The sequence below is a fragment of the Globicephala melas genome, chromosome 17, assembly GCF_963455315.2.
Source record: "Globicephala melas chromosome 17, mGloMel1.2, whole genome shotgun sequence".
In the NCBI taxonomy this organism is placed as follows: Eukaryota; Metazoa; Chordata; class Mammalia; order Artiodactyla; family Delphinidae; genus Globicephala; species Globicephala melas.
The window spans coordinates 79,770,759-79,777,918 of NC_083330.1; the positions used below are offsets into that span (position 1 = coordinate 79,770,759).

Genomic DNA, 7,160 nt, shown 5'->3' on the forward strand with positions numbered 1-7,160 from the left:
CCTGGGGCCACGCATGGTTCTGTTCACAATGCAGCCGGCTACACTCGGGTCAACCAGTCTGCAAGAGGACAGAAAACGTGCTCTGCTGACTTGGCCTCTTGGTGTTGAAATTACGTTTTTAGAACCCTATACACGTATGACACTCAGTAATATACAGAGTCCTCTGAAACTCAGTCACACTTCAGCCTCACAACACACCCTGAGAATACATGGGACAGATATAATCTAATCCGCAGATATGAGCCGAGGCTCGGCTGTTAAGCGATTTGATCGACTTACCTGTGATGGACCACACTCCTCGGGGACTGAGTCAAGGCTGAACTCAAGTCTTCCGCAGTGGGAACAGTGCTGTGTCCACTATACCCAGTATCTCAAAGGCCGATCCGGGCGTCACCGTGCTGCCCACTGGACTTCTCACCACAAGCCCAGGACAGAGTCAACTCTAAGGCCTTGGGCCCCCCCTTGGAACGCTCCCTCCTTAAAAATCCTAATCACTCTTATTTTTAACAGCTTTATTGAGATGTAATTCACATACCATACAATTCACCCATTTAAAGCATACAATTTTAGAATATTTCAGTATATTCACAGATAGGCACAGTCTTCACCACAGTCAAGTTTAGAATATTTTCATTACCCAAAAAGAAACCCCATACGCCTTAGCTGTCATTTCCCAGCCCCTGGCAACCACTAATCTACTTTCTGTCCCTATGGATTTGCCTGTTTGGGGCATTTCATATCAATGGAACCGTACAAAGCCAGACCTTTGTGTCTGGCTTCTTTCACTCAGCATAATGTTCCAAGATTCATCCACATTGTAGCATGAATCAGTACTTCCTTTCTTTTTATTCCCAAATAATATTCCACTGTATGGACAGAACACACTTTGTTTGTCCGTTCGTCTGCTGATGGACATTTTGGTTGTTTCCCCTTTTTGGCTATTATGAATGATGCTACTGTGAACTTCTGTGTACAAGTTTTTGTGTGGATATGTTTTCCTAGTCACTCCTACCTATAAGAACACATGAAAGGTGAGCCAATTTCCAACTGAGAAACTCACCTAATCTGACCATCCTATATTATTTAAAATACAGACAGATAACTGGGAGAAATAAATGACCACAGAAAGTACAGTTAAAGACATTAAGAAACAAAAGCAAAACCTGATCTAACAGAATCAACAGTGATTAAACAAAGAGATGTCACTTCTAGGGATGGGCCCCACAGGCACACGTGCACATGTCCACAATGCTGTGCCTGCAGCCTGATTTTAACTGCGCAAAATATGATGTTCACCAGCAGGGGCTGGTTAGATAAATTATAGCACCTCCACACAGCCAGACACGATGTAGTCATGAAAAAGAATGAACTGGAAAATGTACTGATATGGAGTGACTTCCCAAACCCAAACACATTTAGTTAAAAAGGCGAGGTTACGAAAAATTTTTTAAAGAAAAGAGCGGGAAAAAAAGAAGACATATACATGTTTGCGTGCATAGTTACAACGAAGTATCTCTAGAAGGAGATGGAGTGGGTGCCTCCAGGGGACCAGGCTTCTGGGGGCAGAGAAGGGATGGAGGCAACAGACAGCTACACTGTGCACCCTCTGTGCCTTCAAACCCTGAAGATGTTACGTAGTACAAAATTTTTTAACCTTTTAAGGAGCAAAAATGAAAAGAACCTATGAGAATTAAAACATTTACACTTAGGAAAGCAAGAGATGAGAGGCCTCAGGTAGCTGGAAGCAGCCGCTGCTGTGTCAACCTGGGAAGCACAACGGTGACTCCCACCCAAAGGCGTCCATCCCTGCTGATGTTAAGACACAAAGGAAATGCTACACGAGGCACTGAGTCCGCTGCCCTCGAGGACTCCCTGTGCAGAGGGGGACAACTGGAGGCTGTGCAGAGCGTGCCTGGCATGGGGACAGATCAGGCCCCAGGCAGGCCCCAGTGAGGGCCTAAGGAGCCCCCGAGCCCTGCTTGTGTGAGGGGAAGAGAGAATGCGGAGCAGGGCTGGGCCTGGCGGTGCTCAGCCAGAGTCGCCGGAGCGCTGGGTGCGAGTCGGGGCACGCTGGGCCACGGACAGCAGTCCAGGGGGCACGGCGAGCCGGGGAGGAGGGCAGAGCAGCAGCACAACTGGCACACATGCCCAGGGCCTGCTCCTCGGCCACGGAGCATCCTGGGTAGCACGGGATGGCCTCCACACATTCGCTGCCGCTGCACCTGCTCCCAGTTGGGACGACCGCAAATGTCTCCAGATGAACCACCGCTGGATGAGAACACTGACCTGCACACATGCCCTGAGCAGCTGCGTGGAAGATAGAGGTGAGGGGGTCCAGCCAGGAGGCACCGCCACAGTGCGGACGAGACAGGCACAGGCCCCGCCTGGCAGCTGGCCCTGCTGCCAGAGGAAGGGGGATTCATTAACTACGTGGAAGGTACGACGAGCAAGGCAGGGAGCAGCAGCATGCGGGGGAAGAACCTAGCACATGATGGGCCCAGAGCACCAGGCGGCCAAGGCTAGAAGTGAGGCAGGAGGCAAGGCCTGAGACGCCTGCAGGGCTTCCGCGCAGGCGGCTAAGGGAAGAAGTGCGGCTGGCACTTGTCTGCTCCCTTGGGGTGGTCCTAGCATTGGCTCTGGTTATTTGGCCACCCTCCCTGTAAGAGGGCTGTCCATCCTACAGCCTGCCCCTGGCCGTGGGACGTATCTCCTCTCCCGGGGCTGGGCCAGGAGACCTGCTTTGGCCACAGAACTTGAGTCTCCAGTTCTAAGCTGAAGCTCAAAGAGAGGCTGAGTCTCTGCCACTCTCTTGCCATAAGAATAGCGTGTCCCAAACAAGGGCACGTCCCCGATCCAGCAATGAAGACTCTCAGAAAAGAGCCTCAAGCAAATGAAATGTGAGCTAGAAGTAAACCTCTGACTTGTTACTGCAGTCTTTCTAGAGAAAGCTGCCCAATAAACTCCCTGATTTCTTCCTTCCCCAACCCATCCTACGCATCACGGCCAGGTACACGTTCCTAACCCATTTTATCAGGACCTCCCCTACTCGCAGACCTGAAGCGGCTCCCCATAGCCAGAGAACTGAAATCTAAAGTCCTTCACCGAAGTTCAAAGATCTTCACGTTATAACCCTTATTTCCTCTTATTCCTTATACAAACTTCTAACCCCACAAACCACACGTGAGCCACCTTCTTGCCTTTACTCCCAAGACCTGAAACCCTTTCTGTCTGTAGTGCTGCAGTGTCCTCCACCCTTCCCCCACTCACCTCCTGCTGAGGTTCAGCTCAAAGACCACCTCTTCCTTGAAGCCCCCGCCCACTGCAGTCCTTCTCCCTCTGAACTTCTAGAGCAAACTTTTTCTGAAAATGGGCCAGACAGGAAACAGTTTAGGTGTTGTGGGCCATGAAGTCTCTGTTGCAACTAGTCAAGTCTGCCAAAAAAGCCACAGATGAGGGCTTCCCTGGTGGCGCAGTGGTTGAGAGTCCGCCTGCCGATGCAGGGGACGTGGGTTCGTGCCCTGGTCCGGGAGGATCCCACATGCGGCGGAGCGGCTGGGCCCGTGAGCCATGGCCGCTGAGCCTGCGCGTCCGGAGCCTGTGCTCCGCAACAGGAGAGGCCACAACAGTGAGAGGCCCCCGTAAAGCCACAGATGATACAAAAATAAACCAGGGTGGCTGTGTTGCAATAAAACTTTATTTACAAAGACAGGCCAAGGGCCTGTCAGTGGCTGTAGCTTAGAGACCCTCGTCTGGCGCAGTGTCTGGAAGGCTGAGGCGTGAGCACAGCAGAAGCAGGAGTGAGCTAAGGCTGCAGGCCCAAGGGAGGAGGCTCTTCTCAGTAGGGTGAAACAGTGTGGCTGCAGGACAGCAGTCAGGGTCAGAAACAACCGCGGGGAGCAGGCCAGAGCTGCCAGGTGACATCAAGGGCGAGTCCCAGAGGCTGATGGGAGGCACGGTGAGGCAGGCATAGGAGGGAGCAGAGACAGCCCACAGCTGAGGGTGCAGACTTTACCAGGGGAGCAAGAAGGATAACAGGAGAAGAGACCTCCAGGCAGGGCAGCCCAGTCCAGCTCTGCCAGGTGTCGCCAGGTCCAGCGCTGCGACACCCAGGCTGAGCTCCTGAGACAGGACACCCACAGAGCCAACTTTGAGTGGGAGCGTGTAAGACCCTCAACAAATGGCCACATGGGTCAGTGAACAGGCACAGCAAAGCTATCTTGCTAGTAAAACTAGATATTTCACTATGAGAATGTTCTCATAGTGAAACATTTTTTTAATTTTTTCATCTTTACACGGACATTTTTCTTCAAAAGCAACAAAGAACCAGGTGGAGGCTTAACAACACACTGAATTCACTGTTATTACATTGTTCAAGGACAGCCCACACCAGCACACATGCAGGAAAGAAGGCGGGGATGGACGTTTTTAAATCTATCTTTAGATATTTTAAAATTTGCTCACAGAAGCTATTTCGTTACCATTCACTCTGAACATCAAATGTTCTCAACCTTAGACTCCACAAATGCCCAAAGACTCTCCTTAAAGTGTGTGTGGGGGGTCCCTCCTAGTCTTAGTGTCACACAGATAAAGGGGATGAGATGAAGTGATCTAGGGTAAGGCTAAGATACTCTTCCTAGACCTGAGAAAGAGAACCATCTCCTTGGGAAACATGACGAATTTTTCCACTTTGTTCTGAAGCAAGTTAAGTTATTCCTTCCAACAGCTTAGCAAGACAGAATGTTACAGCACTGATAATGCCAAGTCCTCATTTTCTGGTGCTTTTGCCCTCACTGTCACTTAGTTTGTTAATAAAGTATCTTTTCCGTTACAAGGATAACACTGTGAAGTATAACAACAGGGATTCCCTGGTGGCACAGTGGTTAAGAATCTGCCTGCCAATGTAGGGGACACAGGTTTGAGCCCTGGTCTGGGAAGGTCCCACATGCCGCGGAGCAACTGAACCCGTGTGCCACAACTACTCTGCCTGCGCTCTAGAGCCCGCGAGCCACAACTACTGAGCCCACGTGCCACAACTACTGAGCCTGTGCACCTAGAGCCCGTGCTCCACAACAAGACAAGCCATCACAATGCAACGAAGAGTAGACCCCGCTGTTAGCAACCAGAGAAAGCCCACGTGCGGCAACAAGGACACAACGCAGCCAAAATTAATTAATTAATTAATTAAATTAAAAAGAAAAAAGTATAACAACAATGGCTTTGATAGTTTAATTCAAGTAGAGAATTACCCAAGAACTGCTCGACATCTCATTTCTGTCAACAACAATCCTATCTACCTCCCAGGACAATAAGTACTGCAGGATTCTAGACTGGTTCATTAGAAGCTTTCTTCTTCTAAAAAGATTTTTAAAAACAGTTCTATATGATAATTTATCTAAGTACATGAGATTTGTTCCTCGTTTACCTTTATAAAGACTTGTTTCTCCAAATATGACCCCAGCTTGCACAAGAAAAGAGAGCCACAGACCTCAAGTTAGTGTTAAACTAAGACGAAACAGCCGACCCAGTGAGTGCACCCTGGAAACCAGATCTTGGCAGCGATAACAACTCCTGACTTTTCTCAACACTGACAACAAGGCACAATGAATTCACCGAGTCCCCACAACCACCCAGGGAGCCCAATATTATTGGTGCTCCCATTTTACACATGAGGAACTAAAGGTAGAGTACAAAGCCAGTAAACAGAAGAGTCATGACTCAAAGGCAAGCAGTCTGGCTCCAGAAGCCGCCCTCTTCTCCCCCCTGTTCTCCAGCCTCTCCAGACAGCTGACTAGACAAAGTGCAGGCAGAGAGACCCAGGGCCCTGCTCATTCCCAAGCCAGCGCGCGGGGCACACAGTCCGCGCCAAGCTGCTTTATGGAATGAGTCTCCTTGCTTCACATTCACCCCTATCAAATCTCCTTCCCCTCCCCCAACGAGGAGAAACACACCTTGCTCACTGTGAAAGGGGAGCCGCTGACCGGGAACCACCTGCTGTTTACAGAGGCACCCAGGATGTACAGGGTGCAATTCCCCTCGCTGGCTTCAAAGACAAACCTCCTATTGTCTGCACCAGGGGAGGAACAAGAAGCCTTGCAATTGTAGGTTTCTGTAAAGGTCACAGGAGGTTTGGTTAAACCCTAGGACAACGAAGCGGGTGAGGGATGCCGCATTTTTGCTGCTGAAGGCTGCGCAGCGCCCACAGCAGCTGCTGGTGGAAGCAGCATGTAACACACCCACAGCTGCGGCGGCCTCCCCGCCAGCTGCACGTTTTAAAATAAAAGACGTCCTGACCCCCAAGATGCGCACAGCCTGCCTCTATCTCGGCCCTCGCGCGGAACACTGCCTCCACCCACACCAATCCCGCAACCAGGGAGCCACCGCGGGAATTCCAGCTCCGGGAGGGCGACCGGGAGGGAAGTAGGGGACGCCCCAGCCCGCCTCCCTGCAGAGGCCAGATCGGCGGGGCCGGAGGCCACGGCCCGCACCCGGACACGCGCGTCCCGACTCCCCGGCCCTGCACCTCCCCGACTGCGCACCCGAACCGCGCCGACACCACGCGCTCAGGCCCGGCACTCCACTCACGCCCACCCTAGGCCGGGCACGCTCACACCCCAGGGCCGGCACACTCACCGACCCGCACCCCGGGCCGGGCACACTCTCACCCACCTTCACCCCTAGGCCTGACCCCACACCCACCACACACCCTGGCCCCGCGAGGCCTGGGCCCCTCGCGCCCCTGCGCCGCCCCCCCAGCCGGACCTCTACACACAGAACCCGCCCCTCCCCGGCCCGGTCGCGGCACCGCCCGCCCCCTCAGTCGCCAAGGACCCGTATCCTCGCGGGCCGGGCCGGGGACCTCCAGGAGACCGGGCAGGGGCCACAGCGCCGGCCTCTCCGCCATCTTCCCGGCCCGCGCCGCCCACCGTCCGCGCTCTCACCCGCAGGCTGCGCGCGGGCCGCGCGGCCACAGCCCCTCATCCCGGCTCGCACGCCGCGCGTGAGCTGCTCGCGGCTCTCCCGCGCCGCCGCCGCCCGCTCGGTGCGCGCCCTCCGCCGCCGCTGCTGCCGCCGCCGCCGGCCCAATGCGCCGCGACCGCGCGTCCTCCCGTCACCAGCGCAACCCCCCGCCTCCGGCCCCGCCCCCGCCCCGCACGGCCCCC

General features: G+C 53.6%; 1 protein-coding gene across 17 annotated transcripts in view; it reads right to left on the bottom strand.

Annotated features, from left to right (window-relative positions):
* The window catches only part of ARHGAP39 (Rho GTPase activating protein 39), a 73,542-nt gene extending 66,489 nt beyond the window's left edge, over positions 1–7,053 (bottom strand). For 13 of the 17 annotated variants that reach the window (XR_011376873.1, XR_011376871.1, XR_011376872.1 and 10 more), the window contains exon 1: positions 6,939–7,053. The gene's annotated coding sequence lies outside the window, so the exon portion shown is untranslated. Of the gene's footprint in view, positions 1–279; positions 3,532–5,422; positions 5,459–5,948; positions 6,660–6,938 lie in introns of those variants that run through there. The other 4 variants (XM_060287562.1, XM_060287561.1, XM_060287563.1 and 1 more) reach the window with 4 other exon arrangements.
* Positions 7,054–7,160: the final 107 nt, after the last annotated feature.